Below are 12,161 nucleotides of genomic sequence, written 5' to 3'. Positions count from 1 at the left end.
CTGTGTTGCACCTTGATTTTTCATAGCCAAGAGGCAACCGAGGCAACCACTGCATTTTAATCATGAATTGAAAAAAAGTGCAATGTTTGATTTATATTAATTTCGAAATCTGACTTTAGCTTTGTGAAATTACGCTACATAAAACATCTGTATGAAACAGAAACAGCAGTTGGGCTGAATGAGACGCAGATTCACTCTCTGACAGCAGGCGGCGCTTATAGAACAGTGATACAGCGTTTCCTTGGTTACCGCTGTAAACACAGCAGCCATGTATTAAAGGGATAGTTCACCCAAAAATAAAATTGTTTTTCTGCTTACCCCCAGGGCATCCAAGATGTAGGTGACTTTGTTTCTTCAGTAGAACACAAACAAAGATTTTTTAACTCAAACCGTTGCAGTCTATCAGTCTAATAATGGCAGTCAGTGGGCTCCACGGCTTCGAGAGTAAAAAAAAAACATACACAGACAAAACCAAATCGCTCGTGACGATACATTGAGGTCTTAAGACACGAAACAATCGGTCTGTGCAAGAAACTGAACAGTATTTATATAATTTTTTTACCTCTGATCCACCGCAATGTCTGAGCGCGTTCACAACATCCGGCGCGTGACCAGTGTACGTGCTCTGGCATAGTAGACATAGATATATATAAGTAGATGCCTCATTAGTGACTGTTTCTATGGGCCGCAATACGTTCCAAAATGGCGGACGCGTCAACGTATCTGGAGCGGTCGAATAGGGCATCTATACATATCTATGATAGTAGATGCATGTGCGGAAGCGATCTGTCGCGCGTATACGTCACTCATTATTTACACAGTGCAGAGAGATTGCGGATGTGTTCACTGGCACTGCAATGATCTAAATATATTTAGAAGTATTTATTTGATGTCACGCGCTGGATGTTGTGAACGCGCTCAGGACAGTTGGACATTGCGGTGGATCAGAGGTAAAAAATTATATAAATACTGTCGTGATGGCCCAAAATGGATTGTTAATATGCGTTATTGTAGAAAATATTGTGTATTGCTGGGTTTATGAAGTTCTTGGTAATATTACAAATAATTTTAGTACTCTGTTGGGTGACAATTTTATGCTTAATGTAAATTTGTGTCCTGTAGCAAAACCAGTTGAGAACTGCTGATTTACACAGTGGTTAAAATTAAGAAACGCTCCTTTTGAGTTCTGTTGCTTTCACTAAAAGGATTTAAAATTTTCATTACAATGGGATGTGAGCACTGAGCAGTCAGATATGCGTTTCTATTTTAAACCAGTGAATACCCACACATGAGGTAATCTGACCACATGGCATGTATGCTGATCAATCCAGTGCCATAACAGTCAGTCAAGAGGAAAGTAGGCCAAGTCGCCAACCAGCAGATGCTTCGGTCTCAGAAGACAATCAGACATTCTGGTCACAGAGCTTGTCTTTCAGTTCTCCTCCTACTGACTGCATACAGTGTGATCTGACTGAATGTTAAAGCGAGCTAATTCACCAGATTAAAAGATGAAGCACCCGTGACTGGATTTGTCATTTACAAGCTGGATGCTCAGTCCTTAGCCTCCCAAGTGCTGCCGGTGAGTGACTGATTCACGCTTATGCTACCTCTATTCATGTGTGTTTGCTGCCTCGCACAGTAATTACTCTGCACAGCCCTATATGCTATTGTTGCTGTTGTCTGCCCTGTACTCAGTGCAGCTCCTGCTATTCAATGTCTAATTCGATTGGTGTACCATCATCATCTTATGTGTTATACTGCTGCTTAACACCGTTATCTCTGTGCAGCCCCCCCTCACAATACTGTGGTTGTTGTTGCTTCTGCCCTGTTTCTCAGCGCAGCATACGTTATCACTGACCAGATATGCAAATTTCGTATACCTGGGCTTTAGACGCTCATTGGCTTGTCTCCACCTATCAGCTGCGAGCCCGCCTAACAAGCGTTGCTACTGGTTGTGGGAATTGTGTGTTCTATCTTCGCTACTTGTACAGGCTGCTCGTAGCCTTTCTCACGGCGGGATTGAATATCGTTCCCATAACGGAGAAATGTCTCCATGATGTCTCGTGAAAGCTCGAGAGGGAACGTCTCCGGTTTCTATCGTAACCTCGGTTTCCTGAGAGTGGGAACGAGACATCATGAAGGTCGCCGTGTTCGCTGCTCGACCAGCTATGCGGCGTTCAGTATCAGATTCTGACGTAATTGTCGTGTGCACCACATTTTATACTGCCTCTCGAGCGCGTCAGTATTTGCATGCGATTTGCATACTTCGCGACAATTGGCCAGTCATTTGGACTGGCGTGAGCCAATAGGACTTCAGGAAAGGTTGGAAGGGAAGGAGTTCCCATAACGGAGAAATGTCTCCGTGATGTCTCGTTCCCACTCTCAGGGAACCGAGGTTACGATAGTAACTGGAGACGTTACCCATTTTGTGTAGTAACTGATATCATGAACTGTAGGCCATAACTTATCTTGGTTTCCTAGAAGCTGGACGGATAGTTTTTCACTAGTTGTCATGGCCAGAAATTGAGTTCTAGACTTTATTTTAAAAGACTGAACCTCTTATTGTCTCACGGCTGTTTTCACGTGATCCGGGGGAAAGAATACAAGGATACAAGTCGTTTCTTAGGTGCTGAGAGAGTGTTGTTGTGTTGAAAAGAGGTCACTGGGCTAATTTTATGCCCTCCAGTGTTGGAGACCATGCGCACTGCAAATCTAGGCCAGGCCAGTTACATAAGGAATAATGTATGACAGGGCAGAGCTCTGGAAATTAGGTTTGAGTTTCCCCAATAGCTATTAGTTTTTGTGTTCTGTCTTATTCTTTTGGGTTTCATGAATGGAGGTGTCACTGTGTGCGTTTGTATGTGTGTGCTGGTGGAGTTTGTGCAGTTATGTGTGAGAGTGTGTCCACCGGTCAGCCAGTATCTGGAGCATAGGGAGCTTTGTCCCTGTCTGGTCTCTAATCAGGGCTTTGGTTGCAGATAGTCTGTCTTTGGGCTCAGGCAGGACTCTAGGACCAAATAACAGACACCGGTAGAAGGTCAGACGGGCCTTTCAGATAAATACTATAACCTCATAATGAAAGAACAAAGTTCTTTCAAAGTTTAATAAAGTTAAAGGGGTCATATAATACTTTTTTAAAGATCATTAGTTTGTGTATTTGGTGTAACAGAATATGTTGACATGCTTTAATGTTCAAAAAACACATTATTTTTCAAATACTGTACATTATTGTAGGTCCTCTATGCCCTGCCTCTCTCAAACACTTCGTTTTCTACAAAGTCCCTCCTTCCGACCAGTAGTTCTCAAACGTTTCAGGCCACGTACCTGGTCAAGTCAAATCAGGACATCCCAGTACCATCTAGTCTCTAAACTGTTCGCTATATTTTGGAATCTGAAACAGTGTAGACAATCGTAAAATGTAAAATAAAATACTTTATAAACAAATGTGCTTATCGATATACTCTTATCGATGACTCTTATTAGAATCAGTCCATTTGATGTGGATGTGCCTTTATGGTGGAAAGATAATACAAAAATACCTATACAGGACTTTTTTGATAAAGTGGTGGATGGCAATAGTTCCTATATCAGGATTGGTCAGTAACGTTTGGTGAAGCTCAAATGAACCTCTTCTGCTCAATTTTTTTTATTTTTTATATATCTAAATGTTTAGACTTTACCTTTTTTTTTTAGCTATGTTTAACTAGACTTTACCATACCTTTTTATTGTAGAATTATATCATGAACACTTAATGTTAAATTTATTCCTGACAGATTTCTCCTGCAGTGCCTGGATGATCTTGATTCCAATCTAAGAAAACTCAATTCCCGCCTTTTTGTCATCCGAGGACAACCAGCCAATGTTTTTCCACGCCTTTTCAAGGTAGAATTATTCAGTTTAAAATATCTCTATCAATATGGTATCACAAAAAAAAATGTCAATGATTTGTCTAATTTCATGTCTTTCTGAAAGCCACACATTCCGGTTTAGTTTAATCCACTGCATCGGCGGTTTTGAGTAATTATCTAGTGTTTGTGATCATATCCTGCAGGAATGGAAAATATCCAGGTTGACCTTCGAGTATGACTCAGAACCGTTTGGGAAGTAGAGGGCTGCAGCTATTAAAAAGCTTGCGATGGAGGCTGGGGTTGAAGTCGTAGTCAAGATCTCACACACCCTATACAACCTTGATAAGTAAGAGCTCATTTCCTTAAATTTAAAAAGTTACATTTTAAATACTGTTTCCTATACCTGCTTAATGTGCAACTGTAAGTAATCCATTTATAGGTTGATTTCCCTAAAAAGTGTGAACACTCTAGCATCCTACTAGCCTGAAACAGTAACTTTTGTTCAACTGAACGACATTTGAGGAGACTTCAGGAAGCATGTTTGATATTTATGTTTAAAAATGACACCCCTCAGCTTTAATGATCTCCACCTGATCAATATCTAATGTCAGCTGTACCATTAGCTTTGCTTTTCTTTACATTAAGTTCTTGAAAGAACATCTAGAAATTGTCTCCTTACTTTTTCAAATAAGAGTTTTAAAGCTTGTGAAATGTGAACTGTACATGTGGGATGGATGGGGGCAAACAGGAAGACACTGACACTTTACCCTCCACATAATTTCAGGATCATTGAACTAAATGGTGGTCAGCCTCCCCTCACTTACAAACGGTTCCAGACGCTGATCAGCCGAATGGATCCACCAGAGATGCCAGTGGAAACCCTCTCCAACACTATTATGGGCTGCTGCGTCACACCTCTCTGAAGACCATGGAGACAAATATGGTGTGCCATCGCTAGAAGAACTTGGTGAGCTGAATAAAGCTTTAACTATTGAGTTAATTTATATATACAGTATATATAGATATATATGTGACCCTGGACCACAAAACCAGTCATAAAGGTCCATTTTTCGAAATTGAGATTTATATATCATATGAAAGCTGACTAAATAAGCTTTCCATTGATGAATAGTTTGTTAGGATAGGACAATATTTGGCCGAGATACAACTATTTGAAAATCTGGAATTTGAGGTTGCAAAAAAAAACATAATATTGAGAAAAGTTCTTAGCAATGCATTTTACTAATCAAAAATTAAGTTTTAATATATTTACAGTAGAAAATTTACAAAATATCTTCATGGAACATGATCTTTAATTAATATCCTAATGATTTTTGGCATAAAAGAAAAATCTATAATTTTGACCCATACAATGTATTTTTGGCTATTGTTACAAATATACCCCAGCGACTTAAGACTGGTTTTGTGGTCCAGGGTCATGTATATATGTATATATATATATATATATATATATCATTTTTTTCATCATTTACTCTGTTGTTCCAAACCTGTATGAATTTAAACACAAAAGAAAATATGTTGAAGAATGTTGGTAACCAATCAGTTGCTGGTAGCTATTGACTTCCGTAAATATTTCTTTCCATACTGTGGAAGTTGGTTACCAACATTCTTCAAAATATCTTCTTTTGTGTTCAGCTGAAGAAACCCATACAGGTTTCGAACAACGTGAGGGTGAGTAAATGACACTGTTAAAATGAAGTAGACTTGACCTGAATGATAACATCACACTGTATCCATTTCCTGTGACCTAACACAAATGCATGAGTTTCGTAAACTGCAATACAAGAACCCATCAAGTTATGCAAGGTTAGCATTGTTTTTTAACCTACATTATCTTGACTCAGGATTTGACATCGAGGGACTACCTTCTGCTGTCTGGCCAGGAGGTGACACAGAAGCATTAACAAGGATTGAAAGGCATCTGGAGCGAAAGGTGTGATCATATATAGATGCAGAACAGTTCTCAAACTCGGATTACCTGCAGCCATATGCCTGGTGGTGTTTAACAGCTAAAACAAATACAACGAAGTGTTGTTACAACCATGATTTTTACTGTGTACTGTGCAGTTATTAGCCCAGTTTTGCAGTTATTGATGAATTGGTGGAAGTTTTGCAGATACAATAAGTTAATGTATATCAGTCTTTAAAAGAACTAAGAAATATAAGGACAGATTGAAAGTGAAAATTAAAAGAAAAAATTGTAAAATTTACAAAAACATGTACTGCATCATGTGCTTGTTAATAGCATACCAAACTTTATATTTTCCCTCCTAAATGTTTTTATAGGCTTGGGTTGCAAATTTTGAAAGACCCAGAATGAATGCCAACTCTTTGCTAGCCAGTCCGACTGGCCTGAGTCCCTACCTCCGTTTCGGCTGCCTCTCCTGCCGCCTCTTCTATTTCAAACTCACAGACCTCTATAGGAAGGTACAGACATGACTCTACACTATCCATCTGTGTATAAACCAAGTATAATTGCATTGTTTCACTTTTTAATGATGGTGTATCAGTATTAGGGTTAGACAATAATGGTATATATTGCATCTTGTATAATTATACAGTTCGTTTTCGCTGGGAGTTCAGGTCTATTTTTAATAAGTGTAAACAAATATATCTAGATTTGTGTGAAATTCTCCTTGCAGGTAAAGAAAAACAGCACTCCTCCGCTTTCCCTGTATGGTCAACTTCTGTGGAGGGAATTTTTCTACACTGCTGCCACCACCAACCCTCGATTTGATAAGATGGAAGGCAACCCAATCTGTGTGCGCATTCCCTGGGACAAGAACCCAGAGGCTTTGGCCAAATGGGCTGAAGCTAAGACAGGTTTTCCATGGATTGATGCCATTATGACCCAGCTGAGGCAGGAGGGCTGGATCCACCACTTGGCCCGTCATGCTGTCGCTTGTTTTCTCACTCGTGGAGACCTGTGGATCAGTTGGGAAGAGGGCATGAAGGTGCATCTCTTACACATGGGAGATAAACATTTTTAAATTTTTTTTTATTTGATAAAGCAGTGATTTTAAAACTGGGTTTCAGGGAGCCCCAGAAGACTATAAGGGAGTGTTAGGGAGTCTGTGGATGAAAATTTGAGAAAAAATATCATTATAAATATAATATTACAAATGTTGTCAATCTGAATGACAAAGTACTTCTTACAACCTCTTTTATTAACTGAATAGCACAGAGCGGCTCCATTTATATGTGCAACCCATTCCAGTGATACTAGATGCAGTCACACCATTTTGAGTCAAAACAGGTTGATCTGTGCTGCACTTTCAGTGGGTTGCTTTCCGTGAGTCAGTTGAATTACACAGTATAAGTTGTGCTCATGGCGGTGATGCAGTGTGGTCTACTTTTTGTTCTCAGAATAATACTTTGAATACATGAAGAGCATGTTTAGTTAGGATTGTATATGAATTTTTGAAGGGTGAATTTAAAAATGGCACTTCATTTCAGAAAGGTTGCTGTCCTCTGTTATAACGGAATATAAAAATAATATGCTTGATGGATTTGAGACCTTGTTTAGGTCACACTAGTAATGACAATAGAGTGACCTACTTTTCATCAGCCGTGGTTGTAGAGGAATTTTATTTCCATGTCATGAAAAAAAAATTACAGACTGACCCCTACTTTAAAACTGTAGTGTAAAGGTCTGTGTTTAATAGTTCTAAATGACTGCTTAACCACCATCTCTGATTGGCTGGAGAATAATGGTAGTTATAATTGACAGGTGTTCGAGGAGCTCCTATTGGATGCTGACTGGAGTGTAAATGCAGGCAGCTGGATGTGGCTCTCCTGTAGCTCTTTCTTTCAACAGTTCTTTCATTGCTACTGTCCAGTGGGTTTCGGCAGGCGCACTGACCCTAACGGCGATTTCATTAGGTTGGTAACATTTCTAAAAATGCACACCAATTCCAGGCTGAAAAGGCTGTTGTTTAAAAGCTAGAATGCGTTAAAAGATTAACAACATAGAAGGACATTTTAATAGAATGAGGAAAACATTTTTTTTAAAGAAACTCAATTAAAAAAAAAAATCCATTAAAGAAATGTGAAGAATTTTGGGGTCGTTTGGAAGGGAAATTCCTACATTCATGAAGATTTTAGACATTTGGGGGTCATATGCATAACTTTCATTGTACTACATGGCAGCATGTGTTTTATATATGACTGACATGCTGAAAAGTATCAGTTAAGGTCCAGACATGAATTCCAACATGAATTAGTCAAGAAAGCAAGCCTGTCCCAGGTAGTCTCTTTGTGTTCTAACTTTTCCATCTAAGGCCTTCCAGTTTCAGAATTTGGTGTTCAAAGATTTTGGTACTTTCCCAACACATTGTCCTCGTTATAGGTCCCTTCAAGAAATAGATGTCTGCTTGTAAACATTGCTGTCGTCGTATTTGCCATAGCTCATACGCACGTTAGCCCAAAGCTTGTATGTTTTTGTGTTTCTGTGTGGTCGTCTCACGGATTGGGTGAAAAGTTCAGCTTTCCCTTTCCCCTTTGTGAATTGTGGTTGATTGCTTTTAAGACGAAAGCCATTCTTAGCCAAAGCATTTGGAAACCTGTTAGCTGTGAATGTGGTTGAAGCTTGATGCTTTATCAGCGGGAAATGCAGTAGCCTGTTCTTTAGCTCTGTAGCATCTTGTTTCATCAAAAGGGATTTTAACCGCTTGGTAGGGAAATACATACGAAGCCTGGCCTGTTTTCAATGCATAGAGAGCCACATTGCATTCCCCAGAGAGCATGATGGGAGGTGGGGCACAAAGACTTCAGTCTAGCTCTGGACAACTCCTCCTTATCAGACTCTTTTTGAAATGTTTAGCAGTCCTCTAGGCGTTGAATGCAGCCCTGCCTGTGCAAGAGAACGCGAGTCTGTTGAACCCCGTCCCAACGAAGTCACTCGCGGTTCATAGGTCACCTAGTAATTTCTCAAATCTGCTTCTGTACATGTAACGTGTTTCTGGCCGTTTGCTTATTCAGGCAGGATGTGACTGTTCCTGGCAAAAGGGTTCTGGTCTCTTTTGGCAAAACGAGGGGGCCACCCAGCAGCGGAGAACAGTATACTTCGTTTCTCCTTTGGCGGCTAACAGGTTTCTCTGCCTTGGCTTGGGATCACTGTCGTCTCAAAAGCGATCAGTGGCAGTGCGAGGGGCAGGGAGCGAACCTTAACCTCTCACTCAGCCCTGAGTTTCGATTTGTTGAAGCGGGTGGGATGGGGGTGCTGTGTCATTGGATCGGGAGGGCCTGGTCACTGCCTCTGCTTTCTAATGCGTGTTGTAGTAGGAATCTCCGAAGCGTCTCAGCACAGGCGGGACCTGTTGTCCTGTTTAAACTGCGTCCGCCTGTCTGCGAGCCGTGCCTCCTGCAGCCCTCCGTCCCCATGCTCTGGTAAGGTGGAGCACCTTAGGTAGGTGGCCTTTTCTGTCCCTGGGACCTGGAGGAGAGACGCAAGTCCTGATTTCAGTAGCGCTTGAATTGTTCAGTTCTTTTCCATTTGTTATTTTGTTGTCGTTACTATATGGTGGTGTGCTGACCGTTTTATTTGTAGTATGAATTGGCACATATCTATACGTTCACATTTATGATATTACAAAAATACCATTTTGAGATCCCTGTAAATTAATCCCTAGCACAAGCTGCTTGTTGTAATCTGAGAAACCGTGTCGTTCTTTTTGTACCTGCTTGTTCAAACATGGGAACCCAATAACCATTTCGCATAACCTTCCTCATGTTTATGATGAGACTGTGGTTTAATCTCTCTTTGTTCTTTCAGACGATATTTACCTATTCTCAGAGGATTCCCTGCCAAATATATCTATGACCCTTGGAACGCCCCAGACTCTGTGCAGGCCGCTGCCAAGTGCATCATCGGTGTCCACTACCCCAAACCCATGGTGAACCATGCTGAAGCGAGCCGCCTCAACATCGAGAGGATGAAGCAGATCTACCAACAGCTTTCACGCTACAGAGGACTTGGCAAGAATTTCACTGTCTTCTATTAGCAAGCAACTATTTATCTTACATGCAATCATATTTATCAGTGAAAACAAGCCTTACATGCAGTTGTAATGCTAGAAGTTCTAGCAAATGCTTAAATGGTACATTGTAGCAGTAGAAGATAATTCTACATTCTATTTTACCAGGACTTCTGGCCTCCGTACCATCCACACACAACGGGAATGGGAATGGGATGGCGTACTCCCCAGGGGAACAGCAGTCCGGGACCAATACACCAAGTGAATATAATTTTTTTCCTCTTCATTTGAGATTGCAGACAAAGAAATGACAACTTCTTTTACTTTAAGCCTATCGGCGTTTTTTTTTTTCTTAAATGTTTTAAGAAGGCTAATAAATAAAGGTTAACAACTTTTTGGCTCATTTAAAAGCAATTCTATTTTTAAACCAAGGAATTTATCTTTGAAGGGATAGTTCACCCAAAACTATCCCTGCATAGACCGCAATGCAACTACCATGTTTAAAGGGTTACTCCACCCCAAAATGAAAATTTTGTCATTAATCACCCCCATGTCATTCCAAACCCGTAAAAGCTTCGTTCGTCTTCGGAACACAATTTAAGATATTTTGTGACTGTCCCATTGACTGCCAAGTAAATAACGCTGTCAAGGCCCAGAAAAGTATGAAAGACATCGTCAGAATCTGTCCATCTGCCAGGCTACTGCATATAGTTTTAGTTTAGCTATAAACCCGAGCCCGACCTGAACCCGAAGCTATTCATTAAACATTAACCCTAACCCAACCCGAAAGTATTTCGGGACCCGTCGGGCTCGGGTCGGGTAGCAGACCTCTAGTTCTGGAGACGAACGAAGCTTTTACGGGTTTGGAACGACATGAGGGTAAGTGATTAATGACAAAATTTTCATTTTGGGGTGGAGTAACCCTTTAAGGCACAGAAAGGTAGTAAGGACATCGCTAAAATAGTCCATGTGACAACAGTGGTTCAACTGTAATTTTATGAAGCTACGAGAATACTTTTTGTGTGCCAAGAAAACAAAAACAACGACTTTATTTGACAATTTCTTCTCTTCCGTGTCAGTCTTCGACGCGCGTTCACGATATATAAGAATATTTTAACAATGTCCTTACTACCTTTCTGGGCCTTGAATGTGCTAGTTCTCTTGCTGTCTATGCAGGGTCAGAAAGCTCTCGGATTTCATCAAAAATATATTAATTTGTGTTCTGAAGATAAACAAAGGTCTTATGGGTTTGGAATGACATGAGGGTGAGTAATTAATGACAGAATTTTAATTTTTGGGTGAACTATCCCTTTAATAATTGAAGACTAAGTAAAGGATAATATAATAAATACATGTAAAACTACAGACTTAAGTCGTGGGAACAATTCATGTTTGTTTTAGTTTTTTTGCATGTCATGTACATACTGATGTGACACAAATTGACTTTTTGACATCCCAAAAGCACCAACTGTGTCAGGCGGTTCCAGTGGTAGCAGGAGTGGAAGTATTCTGCTGAACTTTGACAGTGAAGAGCATCAGGGACCAAGTGGAATTCAGCAACAACAACAGCAGCAGTGGCAGCAATTAGGTGTCACTTTTCACACTTTAATACACTAATAGATTTACTGATGTAAATGATTGTTAATTGCAAAATTAGCAGCATAAGATCTGTTTTCTCATGCAGTTTTTTTTCCTCTTGCTTGTTTTCCAGGATACCACCACATGCCCGACACAGGGCACAGCAGTCGACTTTACAAATGTAATGTCTCACACGACATGACAGGTCCACAACATTCAGGTAACAGTCATGGAAATGTCTACTGCATGTTACATGAGTATCATACAGTTAATATATCATACAGTTAATATATCCCTATTTACAACATTCTGTGTGGTGTTCAGCAGGACACCTGCTGCACTCAGGAGGAAGTGTGACAGGTAAGAGGGAACGGGAGTCGGAACGAGATCTTGACGATGAAGATGACACCCTCTCCACCTCTCACAAGTTACAACGGCAAATTGCAGAGGTCACGTCGGTTCATGCTACCAGCGGGAACCAGTCGAGTATGGTAAATATAACTCACTTCAATCCTTGATATATAAATATTAAGAAATCATACATTGTATTTAAGATTGATATTTTTCTGTTCTTTTTCCAGAAGAGTTAGATGGACGTATCATCGTACTGAGCAGAGCAGATTCAAACCAAGACCGCAGTCTGAAGGGAACTGACTTTAAATCTGGTTTCCTTTAAACAAGTCATGTTTGGGGATTTATTTTATTTTAGTTTTTTCTTCCGTTTTCCCCCATCTCTTT

The 12,161-nt window shown here is 40.3% G+C and overlaps 1 pseudogene; it reads left to right on the top strand.

Annotated features, from left to right (window-relative positions):
- The window catches only part of LOC107731207 (cryptochrome-1-like), a 21,031-nt pseudogene extending 8,870 nt beyond the window's left edge, over nucleotides 1–12,161 (top strand).

This window comes from Sinocyclocheilus rhinocerous, unplaced genomic scaffold (assembly GCF_001515625.1).
Source record: "Sinocyclocheilus rhinocerous isolate Xijiao unplaced genomic scaffold, SAMN03320098_v1.1 scaffold1600, whole genome shotgun sequence".
Classification (NCBI taxonomy): Eukaryota; Metazoa; Chordata; class Actinopteri; order Cypriniformes; family Cyprinidae; genus Sinocyclocheilus; species Sinocyclocheilus rhinocerous.
The sequence above is the reverse complement of the archived record's forward strand: the minus strand, read 5'-3'. Positions and strand labels throughout refer to the sequence as shown.